Consider the following 25,865-nt stretch of genomic DNA (forward strand, 5'->3'; position numbering starts at 1 on the left):
GCCCCGTGTCTCTGTAGCATGAGAAGGTGTTGCACCTTGGAGTTTTCAGGCTTCTACCAGATGCAAGGCACATGTTTATAGGAATTCTAAAGGCATTCAAAGGCTGACATTATATAGAAACTTTATAGTAACTATTTACATAAACTATAAATTTATGGATCAAATAACCAGACAATTTCAGTCCACACTATTTCTGCTTAGGTTTATAACATTTATTATCATACAAATACAGACTATGGTTCAATTCTCTACTTATATTCAACATTTAATGGAGTGCTACTTCAAATAACACAGTCAGGTGGAAGAAAAATACAAACATGCCACATACTTCCAAGACACACACAAGGATACCTGTTCAGTTTAAATTCACACATGCAAATGTGTAAATTTTCACACACAAAAAGACTCAAAGTAAGACAAATACACCCTTGAAACAATTATATCTCAGGTATGTTAGTTTGAAGCCTTTCAGGCATCAACACCATGTTGAAATGTGTTCTATACACAGAGGTCAGATATTTAAAGATACTCTATCTGATGGATTTACTTTTTGCTAGAAACAAGAGACCTCCCCATGGTGTCTTGAGAGTATAGTCAGTAAGAGTCCATCTGTATCACTAGACTCATGAAGGGTTCCTCACATGGTCTGTTTGTATATTGAGAGAAGATACACACAATTAGTTTGGAAACAATCATTTTCAAAGTAGACCCCGACACTTGTCTCCAACATCCACAACAAAAGAATATATGCTCTCCTGGAACACAAAGCTGGAGGCTTCTTGAATGAGCTTACACCCTTAAGTCACACATCTTAGTCTCCATTATCTTATGACTGTGAGTGGAACATGTTTGAAATTGGGGCATGTATGGTACAAAGGTCTTCTTACCAGAGGTCCCTAAAGTCAAATTATTTTCTACAAAGTGTGAGCAGCTGTCCTGGAGGATTCTGATGTCACTGAACAGACAGTGGACTGGGAATGGGCTCGTCAGTCAAAAACATACCATCCTCTCTTTTTTTTTTTTTTTTTTTTGACTGACGTGACCCCTAGATAATAAACAGACTTTTCACTATGATTTTCTTCGGGAAAACTTCCCTCCAGTTCCAAAAGCTCATCCAACCCTGAGAATGAAAGTTGTGGGGAAATCATGCTGGGTTGCTGATGTGATAATAGGAAAAATGCTTGGGCCTCTATCTCCCAGGAGCTGCCAGAGAAAGATGCTCTCAGCAGGGAGTGTTTGCTGGAGGTACCATTGCTGACAGAACTATGTATCAGCCCTTGCCCATCATCAGTTTCAACTGGCTTGGAGTTGCTAACCAGTGTTGCATATTTAACCGAGGGTTGTCTCTGACACTCATCCTCACAGGTCACCTGGGTGCTCTGAGCCCCAGAGAAGTTAGCACTGTTACACTGGTCACCAAGACAAATAGAACCCCTTTCAGGGTCTGGAGTGGTCAAAAGAAGGGAGACCATAGTTGCTGGTACCATCTCATCTTTATTTTTCCAAGCTGTATCGACACTGATTTCTTCTGAAATGGGTTCAGGCTCCAGAAGAAGAGGACCAAATATCACTGATTCTGTATGCTTGGTAAAAAGATGCTCAAATGTTTCAGGCTAAAAGAAAAGACACAGTTAAATGCTCAGTAAGTTACAACTTCATTCTGTCATACTTGTAGAAAGGCAAGCATATAAGGTTAAAACCAAGGTATATCAGTCAACCACAAGGGACACAGTGAGGGCTGAAATTTTAAAATATCAAAAATCAGAATGGAGAGTCAGTCTCAGTTTTTCAAAATCATACAAGAAAGTCTGGGCCTTGAGTTCTTCAAATGCTATGAACATAAACGCGCAGACCTCTCTTCATGAGTAAAAATGAATTTGATTCATAATCATGGCCATAGGCTACACAAGTAAGTGAGCCATGCCTGCATGTGCTTAGCTCTCAGTGGAGCTTGGTTACTGTGACTGGAAAATACGTGCTTCTGGAAAGTCACTCTTTTTTTATAATAAATTATGTTTCTACAAAATAAAACTTTAATCTCCAAGCATTAAAACAATGGTTGGAATGCAACGGAACAAGCAAAACAAGTTTTTCAAAGAAAGTGTTAACAACTACTTTATACCACAGGATAAGGTGCAAAGATGGAGTGACAGTGGCTGACTTGACACAACATACCTGCGTTCGGTCACAGTGAGAACCTGCTGGAAGCTATCTGAAAATACCAAGTGATGGTACCGACTTGCTGAATATAATGATGGTGAGATAGACATCAACAGACTTGGAAACACATATTCTTATACATAACTTCATGTAAAGAAACACCCTATGGAACACATGGAACGAAGACAAAACACACAAGACAAATGTGCAACCTGGTGGGGTTTTTTTTTTATATATAAGAACAAGGGTTACATCACAATGAAATTCTGCCAAACACCTACAAATCAAAAATCTGTGTGCAAAAAAGCTGAGTACAGTGTAAACACATCAAATTGTAAAATACTGTAAAAATACTGCAGATACATCACACCGGATAGTTAACACAACTAAATAGAAGATGTGTTCAGTTCATAGATCATACACGTGATTTAGCTTTTAAGTGTTACAATTTTAAGCTAATTAAATGAATTCTGAGTTATTGCCTGAGATAATGGCATATTCAAATGTTCTTTACAATAACAAGTGTATCTCATATAAAAATACAGCAGTTGCAAACTCTTAACTGAAATATATTAGTGATTAAAACCATAAAGGAATAAATATACTGAACTCTAAATATAATAAGAGCATAGACATATGTAAGGTTTAAAATACTGAATGATAAAAATACTGTAACTAAATGATATATGGTGAGAGAATTGATCCTACTTCCACTGTTTCTGACAGAAACTGCACATTTGAGATTTCCTTCAAACATTGTATTTTTCCCTTCATTCTTTTACTATTTATATACCTAAATTGTTCTAAACTTTTTTTAATTTTTAATTTTTTATCATTAATTTATTCTTGTTACATCCCAATGGTTATCGCATCCCTTGTGTCCTCCCATTCTTCCCTCCCTCCCCTTTTCCCCCTTATTCCCCTCCCCTATGACTGCTCCTGAGGGGGATTACCTCCCCCTGTATGTGCTCATAGGGTATCAAGTCTCTTCTCGGTAACCTGCTGTCCTTCCTCTGAGTGCCACCAGGTCTCCCCCCCGCCAAGGGGCCATGGTCAAATGTCAGGCACTTGCAGTTTATATGATAGTGTACAAAAGTGACCCTCAAAATTCCACCAGAGAACTCCTACAGCTGATAAACACCTTCAGCAAATTGGCTGGATACAAAATTAACTCAAAAAAGTCTGTAGCCTTCCTATACACAAATGACAAGCTTGCAGAGGAAGAAATTAGGAAAACCACACCCTTCACATTAGCCACAAGCAATATAAAATATCTAGGAGTCACTCTAACTAAGCAAGTGAATGACTTGTTTGAAAAAAATTTCAAAACTCTGAAGAAAGAGATTGAAGAAGACCAGAGAAGATGGAATGATCTTCCTTGCTCATGGATCGGGAGAATTAACATAGTAAAAATGGCCATCCTACCAAAATCAATCTACAGATTCAATGCAATCCCTATCAAAATACCTACACAATTTCTTAAAGACATTGAAAGTTCAATTCTGAACTTCATATGGAAAAACAAAAAACCCAGAATAGCTAAAATAATCTTGTACAATAAAAGGTGCTCTGGAGGAATCACCATACACGATCTCAAACTGTACTATAAAGCAATAGTAATTAAAACAGCATGGTGCTGGCACAGCAACAGGCTGGTTGATCAGTGGAATTGAATCGAAGACCCAGATATGAATCCACACACATATGGTCACTTGATTTTCGACAAAGAAGCCAAATCCATTCAATGGAAAAAGGATAGCATGTTCTAAACTTTTAAGAGAGCTAGCATCGGATCTACTCATTTCATTATCTTCTTTCTATCAATATGGAAAGACAGAAACAACACACAGCATGTGGTCATGCACATACGTGTTCCCCAAAGTATCTGTCTCATATACTCCTGGTCCTTAAAGCTTCCTACTGAGTAATTAATTGTAGAACAGGCCAGGGCCATCTAAAAAAGCACTCTGGTGAAAGGTTTTATTTTTAATTTTTTTAACCACATATTACTGAACTGTTCCTTATCAGTGGTCTGAAAACTTCTAAAAAGTTTATGTGTTCAAAATATATTTCACTCTATTGATAGGATAATTGAAAAATAACCTTCATAAATTCACAGTTAGGCATTCTATGATAATAATGTCTGTTAATAGGAAATGAAGAAGAAAAGGGGAGGCACAGCCTTTGTAGTGTCTTAATTTAACAATTTTTAAGATCCAAATAGAATTGCTAATCACATCTAAGTGACCCACAGACCTTAAGTTTGAAATTATTTGTGTCCATCAGTTTGGTTTAGTTTGAGTGTAAGCCTTAAAGCCCACACTATGTTAATATCCCACACACCTGGTTGGTGATCTGTGTTTCAGTGAAAAAGACCCTGTCCTCACTGTGATCCATTTATAAAATTCCAGAAAGTTCCCCTTCTCTGTACACTTCCATGTCTGCCAGAAGTGTCGGCTAACTCAGTGGAAATAAACTAGGCTTAGGGAGGCTGGCACTCTTTTCTGCTCTGAGCAACCTGACCTGGGTGCATGGGTTATTCTGATATAAAGCACAGCACCCACTGCTCTGTAATCAGCACAAAATACAACTGCTGGCCTTCTTTAAACTAAAATCAAAGTCAGAACTTAAGCCATATTCTAGACTATAGAAAACTGAAACTCCTAGATTGTTCCAAGTTTGATACATGCAAGAGAATACTCAAATTATTCAATTTATGTGTCTGGAAAGAAATCTAATGTGGAACTTTTCACACATAGAAACAAAAACTGAATACCTTACCTGCAATTTGTATGTGGAATTTTTGCAAAATTGTGTGTCAGATATTGCCTATTAGAATTCACTTAGTTACAGCATTATCCATCATATTTGGTGATGTGCAACAAAATAGCTTCTGACAGCAATAGTTACACCATTAGCATTTTTATAGCGTTTTTTTAAAAATATTTTATTTATTTATTTATTATGTATACAGTGCTCTGCCTGCATGTATACCTGCCAGTGAGATGGTTGTGAGCCACAATGTGGTTGCTGGGAATTGAACTCAGGACCTCTGGAAAAGCAGTCAGTGCTCTTAATCTCTGAGCCATCTCTCCAGCCCACCACCGTTAACATTTTATGACACTAAAAATAAAAAAACAGAAAGCAGAGACCATGAATATTAAATTTAAAATTTAGATGCCCTGATAATCAAGCTTATGTCCCAACTGAACTACATCAAACCTACATCGTGGCCACAAATGTACGCTTCTCTAATAAACTCATCAAATGTTACTTCTTAGTAATTCAAACAATAGTTTAGGTTTGCTTCCCTCCTTCAAAATGTAAACATCTTCTAATACTCTATGGACTATTGGGAAGTTGGTAGATTGGGTTCATCTGTAGTGATCGTGAGAGACTTCCAAGAATGTCCGTTCTCTGTTTAAAGAAAATAGAACAAAATAAGAAAGCAAAATAAAGAGGTTGTTCAGAAAGCCAAAGACAAAAGGTTTCCAACCCCTTGTCTTTGCGTGATCACAGGCTTTAAGTTCCTGTGCTGTACTGCAGTGATGCACTTAGAAAAGAGGGGAGCCAGTGTCCGGAGGGACCTTGCTCACTCTCTTTCTGGATGCCATTGATACCCTAAGGACAGACTGATCTCTCCAGCAGGGAAGACTGCAGTATCAATAGCAGAGTAGGTAAAATAACAGGAGTTCAATGAATATGAATTAAAAAGGGATGAAATCAACAGTGATACTGAAGAGTTTGAGGGGTACAAGAGACTAATGGTTGAGTGAGGAGATAAACATAACGAAAAAAACTAGACTTTATTCAAAAGTGCCACAATGACCTTGGGTTATATTATTATTATTATTATTATTATTATTATTATTATTATTATTATTATCATCATCATCATCATCATCATCATCATCATTATCATTATCATTGTTATTATTATTATTATTATTATTGTTGTTGTTGTTGTTATTATTATTATTATTATTATTATTATTATTATTATTATTATTATTATTATTATTATTATTTGAGGCAGGGTCTCTCTGTAGCTCTGCCTGGCCTGGAATGTACTCTGTAGACCATGTGGGCCTGGAACACAGAGATCCAACTGTCCCTGCTTCCCAAGTGCTGGGATTGAAGGCATACACCACCACTGCTCAGCTTGCATGTTGACTTTTTCAGAAATAATTGTGATGTAATAGTCAAAAGTGGAATCGCAGAGACATTATCATGAACTCTAAAACATCCATTTTTCAATAAATTTTCTGATCTAAGTCTCTTCCATTTCTTGGACCATGGATTGATGCCTGCAAAATGATTAGGTTAAGATTATACTGATAACTAGAACAAAGCAAAGACCCTGACTCAGCTCTTTTTACAATACAGTAAAAGATAAAAAACATTTCCAAAGCATGAACAGAAAAAGAAGAGTGACCTTTATCGCCCTTGGCCTGACCACTGAGGTAGACGGCCATTGAAACAGACGACCACTGAGGTAGACTTAACCTGATTACTTCATAGTCTCTCCTGGCCCCTTATTACCTGGCACTATGAAGGAAGAAGAAAATGAAAGAGAGCGGGTCACACGCTGCTAGGCCAGTGCTATGACTGACAGAGATTGTCTATCTCTAAACAAAACTCTGACCAAGACTTAGCCTGTTCTTCAATACATTTCCAAGGAGAATCTAGCTGTTTCCAGATGCTTCTGACCCAGAGGTGCCATTGTTAGGCTGTCTGTCTAGAGCCCTACAGCACATCAAATGTCTAGGAACCATGTAGGTTCCAAGGAAAAGTTCCCCTGGTCTCTTAGTTATAGATTTAGCATTCATAAAGTGAGTTGTTTAGTTCATTGTTGCAAAAAGATAATGGATGTATAGGAAGGAACAGGGTTGCAGATGAAGGTGTGGTACACAACGGGATGGGGCCTGGACGAGGAGGGAGGAGAGAAAAGGAGAGATAAGAAAGATGGAAAGGAAAAGAAAGGACACTTGGAATACTGTAAAACAAATAACATAAAGTGAAGCTTCACGGCTTCCATTCAAATTGCCATTTCTAACTGTGTTGTATTAATTTTTCATAACTTATTTACATTACATTTCAATTATAATCCCTTTGCTCTTATTTTCCTGTTCCCACCCACCCTCCCTCTTCTGCCTTATTCCCCTCCCCAGACATCTGACTGGTGGGGTCCTCCTCCCTCACCATCTGAACACAGCCTATCAGGTCTCATCTGGGTAGCCTGCATTCCCTTCCTCTGTGCAGCCACAGGAGCTCTCCAACAAGGGACAGAGATCAAATCACAGGCACCAGAGTCCATTTCAGAGGTAGTACCCCCTTCTCCCCTTCCCTTCTCCATGTGGAGAATGAGTTGTCCATCACCTACATCTGAGCAGGGGGTCGAGGTTCTCTGCTAGCAATGTCCTAGGTTGGTGCATCAGTTTGTGCAGCCCCACCCCCACCCTTGGGTGCAGATACACCAGGCTTGATAGTCTCCTTATGGAGCTTTGGACACCTGACTGGTTTTGTATTAATTTAATTGTTCATTTAATTTTATAGATTTGCAGTCTGGTTAATTTCCGTGTGCAGTGTTTTATTTATTGCAAAGGTTTTTTTTATAAATAAGAACATTTATTTGAAAATGTTGAAATGAGATTACATGGAAAAATTAAAGTTGAGATAAAACAGGTATAAACTACTTTTGGGTTTAGCAGAAAAAAGTAATATGCAAATATACAAAATTAATTGAGGAATATTGAGGTCTTTTATGCTATGAAATTGGAATCACAGAAAAAGCAAGTGCTTTGAACGTATACTGTAACATATTTTCCTGCATCAATGATTCAACCTCTTGGGTACACAGAGGAATCTCATTCCAGAGAGCAGAATGGATGCCCTTGCTGTTCTCATCTCTGGTGACTGCTAGCATGCAAGAATGAGAATAAATGGAATCCACAGGATCTAAGAAGGAAAATATACAACGAATATCTCAAATTCGATTTTTAAAAAGGGAGAACAATCAGAAGAAGACACATCATAGAAAATGTGCAAAGAGCGCTTGAAGACCAGACCGTGGTTGCGATGGGTAGCCACTGCAGAGAGAACTAGTCAGCCCTGCTGAACACAGAAGGGATAGAAATGACTGGGAAAAGGCCTTTGCATAAGAAATGGTCTGGGTTTCCAAAGCGACCGGTTTGTTCTCCAACCGCTGATAGAAGAATAGCTTAGCAACAACACACTGCCATCTCAGAATGCGGATGTCTAGGACACTAGCTCTGTGCACGGGGTAACAATGCCACCATCCCTGCCTTTCTGGTTCATCCCTCATGAGTGGAAAGCAAAGGACTGCAAGACATTTGGGGGGAGATTCTGAGGTAATAAAATCAAGCTGCACAAGAATTTTAAAACAAAAGTCCTATAATTGGTATCTCTCCAAGACTGAGGCATGAAACCAGAACAGAAGGTTCTGACCCTGCCCTTGGCAGTGAAGATAGAGTCATGCTTTGTAACCATCCTGCAAGTCTACTGGAAAATGGAAGGTAACAATGCCTGAGAATTAAAGAAAAATTCCAGTTATGCAAGAGAGTCTAACAGCCAACAAATATGGACGCGGCAAAAAGAAAAAGTCATGAGAAAAGAAATGATCCAAGAAATAGTGGAGTGTCTTAATGCTAACAAGAGATAGAATGATGACTCTTTACTCAAGTCAAACGGAAAAGCACACATTAATCAGCAAATTTCAGAATATCAAATCTAGAATGTTTTTCAAAAGGGAAAGCTACAAGGAACCAGCAAGGAGGGTACGTGTGAGTAGCCATCTGACACCACAGAAACAACATCAGCTTCCAGATAGGAAGGCAAGAATGGTTGCTGAGTCCTATTGGCAAGAAATCCATATTCCACAAACTACCAGGAAGGACAGATGGAAAGAATGGGAGAGTGTGGTGGTTTTTGTGAAAACAGGCCCCACAGGCCCATAGGCAGGGCACTATTAGGAGGCTAGGCCTTGTTGGAGGAAGTCTGTCAATGGGGCTGGGCTTTCAGATTTAAAATGCTCAAGCTAGGCCCAGTGTCACTTTCTCTTCCTGCTGCCTGATGGTCTGGAGGAAGAACTCATAGCTGCGTCTCCAGCACCATGACTTCCTGCACACTGCCATGCTTCCCACCATGACAATGGACTAAATGTCTGAACTGTAAGCCAGCCCCAATTAAATGCTTTTTTCTACAAGAGTAGCATGATCATGGTGTCTCTTCACAGCAGTAAAAGCACTAACTAAGACAAACCACATCAAGGGTGGTTTGCCACACAAGGAGGTTATCTAACCAAGGACGAGGAGGAAAATAAATCTGAGAAACAGCTCTGGCTAGAAGAAGCCAGTACCTGAATAATAACCTACATCCATTCTACTGAAGACTAGTGGAGATGGGACTGAGATGACAAGGGGATTTCTGCAGCAAAGTCTCCAATGAAGACAATAAATGGCCTGTATAAAACAATGTATATAATAGAAACACAAGTGGTTAGGATGGCAGACAGACTATAGATAGTAGATACGTACATAGGTAGATAAGAAATTTTAGGAACAGAAACAAAGGGAGAAGCCCTAAAATGGGAAAATGAAGCCAATTAAAATTTGTTTTCATTGAATTGATCAAATGAAAGGTATCCCATTCATACAAACAAACAAACAAAACATATTTGACACTGGAACCAACAAGAAATGTAGCATTCAGGACTGGAGAGATGCCTCCATGGTTAAGAGCAGTGATTGCTCTTCCAGAGGTCATGAGTTCATTTCCCAACAAACACATGGTGGTGCACACTCATCTATAGTGTAAAATGATGACCTCTTCTGGCCTGCAGGTGTACATACTGACAATACTATATACATAATAATAAATAAATCTTTTTTTAAAAGAGAGACGTAGCAATCATATTATAATACTTAGCTCCTCAAGGAACAAAAATTACACTAAAAACAACATAAATGTGGTTTATTTGTTTTCTGGTTTAAAATAATTAACCCATATACAAAATAAGGTACAGTGTAGTGACAATTTATAAAGATTAAAAAATGGAGGAAAAAAATGAAGAAAAGAAATTATATTTCTATGTATACTGTGTGTGTGTGTGTGTGTGTGTGTGTGTGTGTGTATGGTAGTTCAAAGAGTTTCTCTATGAAGAAAACAAAAGATGAAGTTTTTCTAAAGTTGCAGAGAACTGGAAAAATTACAGACCAGTAAGCAGATTATTAACTCCCCAGTGCCTGTGAATCTGTGGCAGCAGCCACATGCAGTTCTAGGAGCAGACAGCATTTAGGGACATAGAAGTGACACATCAAAAAGATTAAAAGCACACAGTTGAAAGTATTGTTATTTGTGGATGGGATGAAGCAAGAGCTACACACTTATATTTTTTTCAAATCCTTAAAAAAGCAAATGGAAATGTCAAGGCATGCACCAGACCAAACACTGGCAGCCGTGCTTCCTGACAGCAGTGGTGGAGCACTGCTCAGATAACAGAAAGCTGGCAAATGATGAGCTCTCCCACGTGGTGGGAAGGATGGGGGTCATTAGGCTGTGTTCACAGGATGAAGAAACTACTGGGTGTCTGGGGGCCTGGACAAAGCCCTGTCAACCTTGAGACAGCTCAGCAGAGTCTGAAATGACAGAGGTAGTATGCCAACTTTAAGGGCTGCTCAAAGTATTTCTGCTCATTAGAGACACACCTGAGTGCATGTAGGAAAGTCCAAAAGCACAAAGCAGATTATAACACACACACACACACACACATACTCGCATGCACACACACACACACACACACACACACACACACACACACACACATGCTCGCACGCTCAGAAAAAAGGTTCCAGAAATGAAGGGGTGAGGGCAGTGAGGAAGAAAAAAAAACTGTTTCTGTACTTTCTATTAGGAGAAATGAAACAAATATACGAACTTTAAAGATATAAGATTATAGTTTTTGTGTCTATTTTTTAAAGAATTATTTATTATTATTATGTATACAGTAGCCAGAAGAGTACACCAGATCTCATTATAGATCCTTGTGAACCACCGATTGGTTGCTGAGACTTGAACTCAGGACCTTTAGAAGAGCCTGCAGTTCTCTTAACCTCAGAGCCAGCTTTCCAGCCTTGTTTATTTGTTAGTTAGTTAGTTAGTTAGTTAGTTAGTTAGTTAGTTAGTTAGTTCGTCAGTTAGCTTTAAGGCACCATGTTAGTACATAGGGATTATTCCTTCCATGCTGAGGGCTGATTTCACAGCTTGCACATGCTAGACAAGTGTTCTACCATGAAACACGACCCCTCAGATCCTTTATTCTATATATATGCCAATAAAATAAAATCTTAAAATAAATAAAGAGTGTCTCTTATAATGTCTCTTTACAGAAAAAAAAACACAGTGACCAAGGAAGTATAGCTTTTGATTTATTATAAACCAGAGGAAAGGAAAATGTTAAAAGATTGAGAAAATTAATTTTAGTGATACTTTAAAGATGAGATTAGATGTCTAGGACTTACAGGTATAGAACACATTTGTAAAAAGTAGTGTTCTTTCAAATCAGGATTTGAAGAATAAATTAAATAAAAATTTTGTATTAAATATATATATGTATATGTATATATATATGTATATGTATGTATTTAAGTATTTAAATACTAAAAATACACATTAGAAACAATTTGGATTGTTTTAATTTTGCAGTGTCTTTTTAGTATTTAATTAGACATATCTCTTATTTGCCTTTTTTGTTTGTTTTTTTGTTGCTTTGTTTTCAAGGCAGGGTTTCTCTGGGTAGCCTTGGTGTCGTAGACTCACTTTGTATACCAGGCTGGCCTACAACTCACAGAGATCCTCATGCCTGTGCCTCTGCAAGTGCTGGGATTACAGGTCTGCAACACCATGCCCAGCTGGATATACCATATTTTCTTTATTCATTCATCCTTTGAAGGTCGTTTTGATTTTTTCAAATTCTTTATTATTGAAAAATCTTTTATGAATGTTAAGAAAGTTTGCTGAGTCTTAATTTAAGGTGGGAAGAACTTCCAGACTCTTTAAAAGGCCTTTGTTGTTTTTATATCCCCATGAGCAGTCTGATAGCCTCAGTGTCCCTGCTGTATGGTGCTTCTGTACTTTCTGTGATGGGCATCCCACAAGCTGTGGAGGGCACCCTGTGGCCTTGCATTCCCCTCATGACTAAAGATGCTGACCCCGTGTTCACTTGTAAATACAAAGAAAAATTTGTCGTTCCCATATATTGCCCTTAGAAATAGTCAGACCCTATACTTACAGTTTTTCAATCTGTAAAAATATGTGTGACATACAACTGACCATCTCTTCTATCTTTGAGTTTGTGATTTAGTATTAACCACATTAGAGGACACAATGCCAATATGAAATAGATGACAAATATTTCACTTTCTAAAATGAACCTGGGTTTGAATCCAAGTTTTTATAAATACTTGTTGAGTATGTGGTCAGCCCTGAGAACTACTAACCCACATTCCAGCCTAATTGTCATGTTTAGTTCATTTTTTGTTTTTTGTTTTGTTTTGTTTTTTGAGAAAGGATTTCTCTGTGTTGCTCTGGTTGTCCTGGAATTTGCTCTGTATACCAGGCTGGTCGCAATGTCAGAAAGATTCACCTGCCTCTGCCTCGTGAGTGCTGGGAATAAAGGCGTGTCCCACCACCTGGCATATTGATTCATTCCTAAGAGTGTATCTTTGTTACGCCCAAGAAATATATAAAAACTGTGGCAACATGTATTGGAAATGAGAAAGTAAAGAGTATTTGCAAAGGTAATAAGGAATCTCTCACAAATGAGAATATTTACAACCCACGTTTTTCATTTTTTAATCTACTCTTGAGAGACTGAAGATGGCTAAGCAATTAACAAGGCTTGCTCTTCAAGAGGACCTGAGTGTGTTTCCCAGAACTCACGTTAGACAGCTCACAACTGTCAGTTCGTGCTCTGGAGCCTATGGGGGCCTTCCCTGGGCATCTGTGTGTACCTGCACGTGTGTGCACACACACACATTAATACACACACACACATACACACACACACAAATATATCTATTTAATCATTTAAGAATTACCAGACTGAAAATTTAGGGTGATATTTCAATGTACTTAAAATATCTTCCAGATACCCGACTGAATAATGCACCACACTTAGCTCCAATGGGGGGGGGGAACAGTGGTGGGTGGCAGTGTCACATCCAGGTAAACCAGAGTCTAAAGGCATTCACTGATTCACCTCTGATCTCTGCCAGGCATTATCTGGAAGGGAGGAAACATTTATCTGGTACAGGTTCAAACGATATTTGCTGAGGTCATTCTGGTTGTTTCAGTCTTTTGTGAAAAGTAGATTCTTTTTCACAGTAGTATGAAGGTAAAAATGCCAATTGTGCAATGCCGCAGAGATAGAGAGAGAGCTTTAGCTTCCTTTTAAGAGGCAGTATGAGGACGATCCTGAATTGATCTGTTTGCACATAGTGACTTTTTCGGGGTCTTATGTAGATGGACATTTAGTTATTTTTATTTTGAAAAATAAAAACTGATGTTTAAGATGTAAATGTGTCTAGTCTGCTCTATTTCCTGTTTCAGAATGCAGTAGTCATTGACCATGCCAGGTGTCTATACTTGCATCCCAGAGCCAGGTGAGGACTACTCATCAGCCAATTGAGGACTCCTCTTCAGCCAGGTGAGGGCTAGTCATCAGACAGGTCAGACTCAAATATCAATCTCGCTTTCTTTCCTCTCTCTAACTTTTTACTTTTATCTTTCTCCTTCCCACCTCCCCTGCCATCCCTTGTTTGTTGAAACAGTGATCCTATATAGCCCATGCTGTCCACAAAATCACTATGTAGCCCTGGCTGGCCTGGCACTCACAATAATCCTTCTTCTTCAGCCTTACAAAACCTGATACATATTCCAGGTGTGCACTCCAGGTGTGCAACACCACACCCAGGGCATATGTTACTCTCTTATCTGTGCCCACTCATACCCATCCATACTCTAAGTCAGCTTCCCACATCCTATCCTTCAGCACATCAGCTTAAAGCTGTGACATTATGTCTAATAATAAACTGATCAGTGTTTACCTTCCCCACCAGATGATACGTTCCTGGGGTATACACAGTTCATCTTATCAATATAGCCCCAAGATGTAGCAAAGTGATTGGTGGGAGAGAACTTTTCAGTACTATTATTGATTAATAAACTGACAACATGAGTGAATATGTAAGTGAAAAATGAACAATCATTACAGAAGCAAAAACAAATCAAAAGAACAAGTTCTTATGCTTTCAACTTATCCCTAGCCACTCTCCTCAGCCTGACTCTTATTTCTTAAACAGAAAGAACATCTTAAAAATCTGTTCACCTAGAGTTTAGCAGCGATCTCTCATTAGTTATAGATACTCACTCTATGCCTACTGAACAAACACAAGAATGACTCATATGTGAAAATGCTATCATATAGATTCATAGTGGAAGAGAAAAGAATAATATTTTGTTAGTTGAAAAAATCGGGAACACTACCGAAATAAAAGAAGTCAAGGGTTAGAGGGTGGCAGAGCCCAGCTGAGGCATCAGAGGCTAGCATTAGGAAAAGCAAAGAGTCCACAGAACTAATGATTGAATGCAAAGCTGAATAGCTGCCCCTTTGAAAACAGGTTGTTGTTCCATCTGATCAAGGACTCTGATTCAACTAGTTGAGCTGTTTGTGGTTTGTACAAGAGTGTGTGCTTGTTCATTCATGGACAACCTGCAAAAGCAGTGTTCTGTTCACTGCATGTCATATGCCAATTGAAAATTGAGAGATTGGTTTAGTGAGTTGCAAACAGCATTTTAAACAAATGGAAGAGAGTTTTTAAAAGCATTCTATTTTCTCTCTTCTTTTTCCAGCAAGATGTTTCCCACAAATTTTGTTTCATTTTTTAATATTTATATACCTTTGTCGGGCTAGAAGTTAAAACTTACTTCTCCCAATGGGCCATGCCAACATCTGGAATAGTTGCTATTAGGATAAGCTCCAAATGGGGAAGCTAATCCTGGTCCTAAAATGATGTACCTAACGAGTGTAAGCTTTGTTTGTTTGTTTGTTTTGTTTTGTTGTTTAATTCTGCTTTTGGTGACAGAAGACCCCAGGGTTAACACAAAGACAGCAATAGCCTACAATGCATAAATATTTAAAGCTGTAATGTAAAACAGTAACTGAGACTTAAGACCTCTAAATGCCACAAGGGTCACTTTCTTTCCCCTACAAATTAGCTTCACTGTGAGTTTTATTATGCTGTGTCCTGAAAGAAAATTATAGTGTCTAAAAATATTGTTGTAATTGTGGATATTTATACTAGAGACTTATATTGATTCTAAGCCTTTTGAAAAGAGACAGCCCACTTATACTGACCAAAAAAAAAGTGTCAACTATGTATTCTCCATCTGTATTTTTACTTTCTGTTGTAGTATTTATTTTTCATGTATTATGAGAAGAAAGAAAGATGTGCTGTCAACTCTCATGGGATAAGGGGCAGAACTTTTTCTCCTCTGATGCAGTGCATACAGCCAGCTATTGCTAAGGACAAATGAGGAAAAGACTTGCTAAAAATGAGTTGAGCAAAATGAAGCCTTTTAAAGATATTTTAAAATCTAGAAGTCATATGTTATCTAAAGTGCAGCCTTAGATATTCTGGGTTAAAATACTTAAAAATGACCTTTTGGAAATTAATTCCTTGTGCCCAGGAACAATTTTTGGAGTTTGGACCATCTTCCCAAAACAACTTTTTCATTCTGCAAAGGAGAAATACAGGGCTGTCTTTACAGAAATGTTCAGACTGAAGAAACATTGACAGTTAACATACATAATCAGCATTGGTCTACTGGCTCAGCTCAGTAGGGCCACATTCATGTTTACATTTGATTCTTTAAAGTGTTCACTCAATGCCCATGAAGAACAACTTAACAACCAACCTCCTTTTACTGAAAGCTATATGCTTCAGTAAGTAACTCCCTTGCATAGGTTTTCCTTAGAAAATATTTTAAATGGCCATCACATGGGATATGAGAAACAAGCTCACTTGGTATGGTTCCATCCCCACACCAGCCTACCCATTCAAATAAGGCACCAGCTCAGATTGCAATGCCTTCCCTCCTTCATGATCTCACTAAACGTGCCAGTCCAGAATGAAGAGCTCTAAAAGATACTGTTACCAAATCTAAGAACACATTATGGGATTTCCTGTTATGAGTCAGCTGAATCCTGAATGCATATACAGAATTGTTCGTGTTGTTTTTGTCTTTTGTTTTTTTGAGACAGGCTGCTTTATGTATCCCTGGTTGTCCTGTAGACCAAGCTGGCCTTGAACTCCCAAAGATCACCCTGCTTCTGCCTCGCCAGTATTGGGATTAAAAGTATGCACCACCACCACCCAGGTACGAGGTGGGGGGGAATATAAAGCTGAATCTGCCTTTATGTGTACGTTGTCATATCAAGATGAAAGTCATTTCCTGAAAACAACTTTTTCTTTTGTGTCATGTTAATTGCATATGGAACACATATAAGAGTATTTTTAATGCATTTATATTTGTTAATATTATGAGTGGAGCTTTATATCATAACTGACTTTGAATAAACTTAAGTTACACTCTTTATGGCACAAGCCCCTAAGCAAGTGCAGTACCTCTGGTGTGAGATTAGCAGTGTTTCAAGCAGTAGGACAAAGGAGGAAATAATTATGGTTACCATCACATACAGCCCTGCATCATTCTTCTGCTTGTCCTTATCCCCTGAGAGAGAGACGCGAGTCAAATAACCAGCCACTTACAGAGACCATTCTGTAAAATCATGGACAGAACACTCATTCTAATTTTACCATGTTCATATTACTTTCAAAACACACAGAAACATACACATATGCTAATATCACTATGTCTATATTACCTTCATACACAGAGAAACTAAAAAGAAGAAAGTAGGAACTGCAGAGATCATGGCTCAGGGGCTCAGAGCATGGGCTGCTCTTGTAGAGGGCTGTGGTTCACTTCCCAGCACCCACATGGCATCTCACAACCATCTGTAACTCCAGATCCAGGATATCTGGTTCTGCCTGTAATCTTTGGGGGTGTCAGGAATGCATTTGGTGCACAGACATATGTTTAGGCAAGCGGTCATAAATGGAAAAACTAAAATAAGTATTTTTAAAGGAAAAATAAAAATACATTGTGTCCACATTAATAGTTGTTTTGACTAATATTATACTTGAAATCTAGCAAAACATTGATTTAGAATTATGTACTTGCTAGACCTATCCATCTAATGTTTTTTTTTATCTCTATGAGTCTGAGCCCCTGTTAAAGGTGCAATGATGAACTCACTTTCTGCTCCTGCGGACTCAGTTGACAGCATCTGTCAATCTTCATTTTTTCAAATGTAGACACACTGTTGTCCTTGCTGCTTAAGGCCTCAGAGTGTGACACATGGCACCATATCATGCAATATTTTTCTTTTCCATACTCAAAGCTTTGATCAAGCACAAGAGCCCACAGAAGGACTACCTCCATCCTTTCCTCACCACGTTTTAACTTCGTCTTCGTCTCCTGTATCTGCCCTCAAGGCCTTGCCGTTCTCCTGGTGCTGTATCTAAGTAACACATTCCCTGATCATCACTTCCTGTGTAGTAGTGGGACCTAAGTCCCACAAAGACAGACTTATGTTCACCATTTGGTCTCCAGTCCTTAGAACAATGTTCAACAAATACTTCTTGAGTAATAAATATTATTCTGAAGCAACTACAATGTTTCTCTTTGGAAACTCCATTATTTAAATTACTTGGATTTAATAACTTTAAAAATAATAAAAATTAAAACATGGGTAAGGGCAGTAATCCAAACAGAGCGTGCTCGGTGAATTTAATGATCAATTTTCAGACAGAAGGAAGAAAGGGAGAGAAAGAGTGAGAAAGGGTAAGAAAGAAAGAAAGAAAGAAAGATATTCCTTGAACAACCCATTGATACCTCTAGGTAAAAATCTCAGCTCTTCCATGCTCCTATAAGGAAGAAATTAATCCAGTGATAGCATAACTGCTGACAAACCAGGAAGCACATAGAGAAAACTAATAAAGTAAGGCTGGCAGACACCTAATCAGGGAAAGCGTTTGCAATGCAAGCCCAACAACCTGCATTCAATCCCGGGATTCTACAGTAGAAGGGATGGGGTACCAAAGGTTGTCCCCTGGTCTGCACTTGGGTGTGAGGCACATGTGCAGAACATCAATATCACACACATACACCACACTCAAATACTTTTTATAAAGGAAAATACGTTTATTTTTACCTTCAGTGAAATCATTAATTATCTTTGGTTTTCCAACTCCTTCCATAAATACTGGGTAAAGGCTAAATTGATATTTCTCAATGGGAATAAAATTATCTGAAAAGAAAATATAGCTCATGTTAAGTAAGAATGAAATCTATATAGAAAACTGCAGCCTATGCTGTTGCAACACTAGTCACTATTTCAGGATTGACTTGATGACTAAAGGAATTTCAAAAATAACCTAAACATTCCAAGTTTGCTAGAAATGATATTGGTTTTCAAATAACTTTTCAAAAGTCTTAGATACAAATAATTGGTTTCCAAGGGCATGTGCCAGTATGAGCCAGTTTGTTCTAGTTCACAGCATGTTTCCTTTCTTCCTGAGTTTCCTACTCCAGGACATCAGGCTCTCCCTTCTCGTGTCATCATCCTGAGAGTAGAGAGGATTCTCTCCCTAAGGGAGTTCAACTAACTTTGTTTTCCCTATTGAAAATAGCCTGCAAAGCCAGGGGCAGTGGCACATGCCTGTAATCCCAGAACTCAGGGAGGCAAAGGCAGGAGGATCTCTGTGAGTTCCAGGACAGCCTGGTCTACAACGTGAGTCCAGGGCAGCCAAGGCTACACAGAGGAACCTGTCCCAGACAAAAACCGAAAAAGAAAGTAATCTGCAGATATCACTCAAAAAGACTTTCTCGGGTGTTATCTGAGCATCTCAATACATGGAGAAAGACGATGTGCACAATGTTCAAGACAGATCTGGCAATGATTCCTGCAGATGCTAATGATATAAGACCTGCGGCCCATAAGAGAAAAGGCTCTGAGAAGCCTGCATCTGTCTTCCCTCTGGCTTACAGTATAGAGTAACCAGCTATAGCGGTGACAGTGACCTTGGTTCCTTGCTTGTACTGTGCAAATAAATTTATCTTGAGGCCAAATTCTAGATGCCTGCAGGTGTTATTGCTATGGGCTTTACCTCTCAGAGTAACTGGCTGCTCTTGCAATGATAACACTGACCTACATCAGCAGGTCCAGAATCCTCAGACTTCTAACATAGCCAGCCCCTCACTGCTTAATGGCATTATAATTGGGTACCGAGGTGGAGGGAAATCTGGCATTAGACCTTAGAAGACATTAAAAAGCAAGACAGAAACAATATGAGCTCAACTAAGTAAATACCTCACATACACTTATAAAAGGTTACACGATCATCACATATTCTGACAGAAAGGGTTGGGGATAAGATTTAAGGCATCTGATTGCCTCTGCATAAAATATAAAAGAAAAATGCTCACAGAAATTCAGCAAATGTTCTGATGGGGCAATCAGAGTATAATTCAGTTGGTAGCACTTGGTGCCCTCATTTTGAGGTTGTCATTAACCAATTTATTATCTGAATTGCCATCTCTAGTGCCATACTAAGCCAGTAAAAGTACTGGACACATACCATGGATATAATACTTCTTGATGTTCAAAGGGATTCTAAGCCATTTCATTCAATCATCTTCATTAAGATTCCTCCACTTGATAACCAGGTATAATAGATTGTAATCAACAGGTGACAGTGTCCAGGACAGAATCACACAGCTGCTGCTCAGCGGGTAAGCACTGAGTGGCTGCACAACACTCACTGAGGGACAGAAAAGGAGGTTGTTTTCAATTCAAGATAAATGAAAATCTGCTAATGGCCTTGAGAAATGGCAGATGAATGGAGAAGAAAGAGCAGACCGAAGATTTATACAAACAGCATGGAAATCACAAAAACAGAATGCATGGGGTCTGTGACATGGAGAAAAAGAGGGATTCCGCCTCAAATCTAAACGTGGAGTTTTGATAGAGTCAAAATTGTTCTCAGCTGCAATCCCACATAAGTCTATTAGCTTTCCTCTCCAATTCCCACCTGCACTTCTCTTCCACTAGTGAGTGATACTTTCAAAGAATCCCCTTGGCAGAGCCCCTTCAGAAGGTCTCAGTGCATTTCCACTTATGAAGAGATCATTTCTATAATGCTGACGCCATCCTCGCACAGTCCATCCCAACCCACTCTTGACTGAGTGTGTTTCTCCACGCAGAAGCAACCCACCCTTCTTTACTTTACCTCTTCCCCTGAAACAATGAAAACCTGACCAGCTGTGCATCTGCTGGAAGCTGAGACTTCCCGCACCTCAAACCTATGGGAGGAAATTTAGTTTGCAATCGACATTATTTTCCTAAAATGGCTTATTTACCCTCAACCGAAGATCAAGCGCCTGTTCACTTTGTTTCCAAAAATCATACTCCTGTCCAGGCATGGTGGCACATGCCTTCTGTCCCAGGACTGACAGAACAGAGGGACAAGTAGATTTCCGTGAGCTTGGTCTACACAGTGGGTTCCAGGCCAGCCGGAACTACACAATGAGACTCTGCCTCAATCCCCAGGACCCACACAGAGGTGGAGGGTGGAATCAACTCTACTAAATTGTCCTCTGACCTCCACACACTCACTCTAGTATGCAGGCCCATAAACATGCACAAGCTCACAAAGACATACGCTGATAATTTTAGTTGAAAAGTATAAATTATCCTTAAAGTTTTAGAGTGTGCCCTTAACTTACAGAAGGAATATGACATATTTAAGCAATTAGAGATTTCATGAAAGAAGTGAGTCTTGGAAAGGATAGCAGGTTGGTAGAGTTGCCAGAAGATGAGTATTTTCCATTTAAATGATATTTTTGATACAAAATCTAGATTAGAAGATCCCTTTGTGTGTGACTCGTGGGTCAGCAAGATGCCTCAGCAGGTAAAGGCACCAGCACCAAGTCTGACAACCTCCATTATGTTTCCTAGAACACGCATGTGGGAAGGAGAAATCTAACTCTCACAAGTTGTACTCTGAATTCTACATACATACTCTGTCATTTAAATGGAAAGTATCAATGCTCAGAACAATCAAATATATCAACATTAATGAAGGTGAGGTGTTCACTACTCACAAAGTTCACAACAGTTTCAATGTCTCAGCAATTAATTTGAGTCCATATAGCTTATCATGCTACTATTAAAATGCATAGTATTTTATATATAAGTATGAAAAGTATATCTCATGCAAATATATACCATAATAAATAGCAAATAATTATAAAATACTATATATAACAAAATAATTTATATTTATATATAAAATATTCTATATTCTAATATTTAGAGAGTGACCCACCTTTATTATTCCAAATGGTTTAAGTATTAGATTGTCTAGAATATTGTTTTGCTAATAATGCCATTTCAGATATATTCTACCAGATGTACATAATTGGTTTTTGGTTGGCAATGTATTTTCTCACATGGAGAAGAGAGGAGTATGAAAGTGGATCCTAGACTGTTCAGAGGATAATTTAGACAAGAATGGTTGTGAAGAGGTTATATACTAAAAGGGGGTATCCAAGCTCAACTAATACACTGGCAGTACATCCTGCACATCTAATGCTAAGGGAAAAATCATGGAATAGAAGAAGTAAATACTGTAGGAGCCAGAGGCTCAGGACATCCACTGTTGATAGGGTTCCCTGGACATAAACTCTAAACAATATGGCTACCTGAATAAAACCAATAAAATAAAAATGACAACACTAGTTGACATGCCAGTGTGGACAGGGGACATTCCACATGGCCATCTCATAGATGAAGAGCTATAGGTGATCAAGGTCTGCTGAGAGAGGAAGAGGCAGTCTTCTCCAGGGACGAGTTTCCTCACAGACTGACTAATCCCAATTGGTCAGCCCTGGGCACATGTACAAAAGAGCAAAGCTGAACAGGCTCAGTAAGTTATGTTTATATGCATAATAAAGAATAAAGATGAGATTATGAATTTTGGAGGGGGTTCATGGGAGGAGTTATAGGAGAGCGGGCGAGAATGATGTGAATGCAGGGCTATAGGACAAGATGTGGCAAGCAGGCCACATCACTGCCTAATAGTGGGGCTGAAATAATAACAAGGAACAAGAAGTTCCACATGAACCAACATAAAAATAAATGAATGGGGTGGTCAGCCGCCCCTCAGCATCTCTTGCCTTTGCTCATGGGCCTATAGAAAGTTAGGTTGAAATTGACAAGAGCAGCCCCAATGGAATTGATGGCCAGAATTGTGACCGTGTATGCTTGCTCTGCCAAAGGAAGGTGAGATTGGTCTGCTTTCCTGCGTCTTCTGAACATGTCCCATTGTAGGCATTATGGTGTTGCACCACATACCTCCTCATACTGCATAGTGAGGCATTGCTCATCAGGGGCTGCAGTAAACACAAAACTTAATTAGCACACAGACCACATTGGTCATATGAATGGAGAGCATGGAAGTCTTACAACACATTCCTAAGAGGAAACAGGAGTTAGACCAGGGCAGGCACTGCCCAATCAAGTAATAAGGGGTTGGGGAGCAGAGGAGAGTGGAAACTGCACAATGCAGCAAGTATAAGGCATGTAGCATAGGGAAATTATTTTCCTCTTCATTGTTTCTTCAGACCTAGTGACTAAATCCATTCAAGACAATAAAGTGAAAACATGAGTAAGACATTTGAAATACTAAGACTACATAGGAAACACTAAGAATTTCCACTGTAGACACAGAGAAAAACTGACATAAGAAGGTTCCTCATCTGACAAACAGGCAAAGGCTCTGCTCAGGAAGAAACAAGGAAGATCAGGTGTTTATCGCAATTTCAAGAACCAAAATAAATTAAACTTGCCACTGTTCCTTCCACGATATGCTCGAAAGACTGTACAGAGCAAGAAGAGTTTTTTGCAACAAACAAACAAACAAACAAACAAAATGGGGCTGGAGAGTTGACTCATTCTCTTCTTCCAACAGTCCTGAGTTCAATTCCCAGTAACCACATGGTGACTCAAAACCATCTACAATGTGATCTGGTGCCCTCTTCTGGTGTGTGGGCAGAATACTGTATAAATAAAAAATAAATAAACAAATCTTTTAAAACAAATAGACAAATGAAAACCTTGCAGTTTAACAAATAACAGAAGTTTTCTAGGCAGTGTATGTGGCCCTGGCTATTTTGGTCCCATAGTTTTATATATATATAAAAAGATCATACCATGTTATGGAAGACTCCTGTATAAAAAACATAGCCGCTCCAATACTGCGAGTCCACTGAGGAGAGTCCAGCCATGGTCTTCGTTTCTCAATAACCTTCACCTGTATTGCAGGTAAAACTGAATGCTTCCCAGTCCCTTAGAAAACTATAACAAGCGAGGATTCAAGATGGCAGCGAGCAGTGTGGACCGCGTTTGGAGGCTCCAGTGAACAATTCAGGGAATTGCACAGATTTCTGAGCCAGGAACACCAAGGTCCGAACATCACGGCAACAGGAGTGCTCCAGGGTTCGGAGGGACCAGGGTACGGAGGACCTGCATGCCCCTGCACATGGGAGGAGCGTGGATTTTCCCTGATCGGAGTGGCAGCAGCAGAGGCAGCAGCACCAGTGGCACCAGCAGTGGTGGCTGAGGTTTGCAGCTCATAGCCTTCTGGTGGAGGCCATTGGTGTGGTGGCTGGTGGGCAGTTGCTGCAGGAGAGGGACTCATGGCAGGATTTGGGTCACGTGGAGCCTTCGGACCCAGACTGGACACGGCGGCCCCAGAGTCCCGGGTACTGGCCCATCCCAGCAAGCAATTCTGCCTGAGGCACTAACTCGCCACAGCTCCCCTGCTGTGGCGCAGGCTTAGTGGAGCGCTCAGTTCCACACTAGGCACCTCCTCAGCTCAGAGGCAGCTCCCCTGCAGTGACACAGTCTGGGCGGAGCACTTGGATCCACCACTGGCGCTAACTCAGAGCAGCTGCAGTTCTCCTGCTATAGCGCAGGCTTGGTGGAGTGCTCAGTTTCATCCTAGGCAACCACCTCAGCTCAGTGCCAGCTCCCCTGCAGTGACACAGTCGGGCTGGAGCGCTTGTTCCACCACCAGCGCTAACTCAGCCGAGCTGCAGTTCTCTTGCTGTGATGCAGCCTGGGCGGAGCGCTCAGTTCCAACACCGGTGCTGACTCAGTACAGCCGCAGTTCTCCTGCTGTGACGCAGCCTGGACAGAGCACTCTGTTCCACCAGCTCTAAGACTCTGGTTGGACACAGTGTGCAGTTTGAATCCAGAATTCCTGGATGAGATTGGTGGACAGTTCGGCCCTGAGTCAATAACTGACCACAGCACGCACTTTGGTCCAAAAGGCCCTAGCTGACCTTGCACGTAGGGTCAGCCCAAAAATTCTGGCTGGACCCTGTGTGCATTTTGGCCAGAATCCCTAGCTGAGCTCGGCAGATGGTTCAGGCCCTGAGAATCTAGCTGAGTTCAGCCCGTGGTTCAGCCCAGTGTTCCTGGCTGGACATTGGCAGGGAACACAGAAGGCTGTGGATACCTTGGCCTGACCCAACGCTTCATTCAGAGACCCAGAACAATTGCAGGACCCACATCACAGGGGGGGCTGAAGATCACTGGCAGTGAGAGACCAGAACAACAGGGCTAACCTCCTAACATTCACACCAGTGAAGCTTTGAGTTCCCAGCCCAGGGAAATTGTGAGAAAACAAGTGAATCTATCATTCAGACACCCTCCATCCAACTCTGGAAGCTACCCAACAAAACAAAGACGGCAAGATGTCTAAGGACAAGAAAAAAGCATACGCAAAAACCCAAAACGAACATGGCGTCTCCAGTTTCCAGCTATCCCAAAGAAAACAGCCCAGAGAACTCAAATACAATGGAAATACAAGAAAATGACCTCAAATCCTTAGTAATGAGGAGGATAATGGAGAAAACAAATAAAATTCATAATTAAATGCAGTAAGACACAGACAAACAGGTGAGAGACATAAAAGAAGCACATAGAGTGGAACTGGAAAAATTGCAGGAAAATGCAAACAACCAGATGAAACAAATAAATAAAATGGTTCAAGCTCTGAAGACCTATAGAGGCAATGGAAGAAACTCAGGAATATACAAAAAATCCGAAGAAAGAAATCAAAAAATCAATTCAAGATCTGAAAATGAATATGGATTCAATGATAAACACACAGACAAAAGAAAAACAAGAACATGAGACCCCAGAGAAGAAGGGGAGCAACACAGAGGTGAGCTTTTCTAACAGAATCCAAGAGATGGAAGAACGAATCTCAGGTCTAGAAGATACAATCACAGATCTTGAAGCAACCATTAAAGAAAATGCCAAATCTGGAAAACTCCTGACACAAAGCATCCAAGAAATTAAGGACACCATGAAAAGAAGAAATCTGAGGATAATAGGCATTGAAGAAAGAGAAGATATCAGACTCCAAGGCCCACAAACTATTCTCAACAAAATCATAGAAGAAAATTTCCCCAATCTAAAGAAAGAGGTG

The 25,865-nt window shown here is 39.7% G+C and overlaps 1 pseudogene; it reads right to left on the reverse strand.

Moving 5' to 3' along the window:
- Window positions 1–559: 559 nt before the first annotated feature.
- On the reverse strand, window positions 560–23,652 carry LOC127212620 (leptin receptor-like; annotated as a pseudogene).
- Between the last annotated feature and the right edge of the window lie 2,213 nt (window positions 23,653–25,865).

The sequence above is a fragment of the Acomys russatus genome, chromosome 31, assembly GCF_903995435.1.
Source record: "Acomys russatus chromosome 31, mAcoRus1.1, whole genome shotgun sequence".
NCBI classification, from domain to species: Eukaryota; Metazoa; Chordata; class Mammalia; order Rodentia; family Muridae; genus Acomys; species Acomys russatus.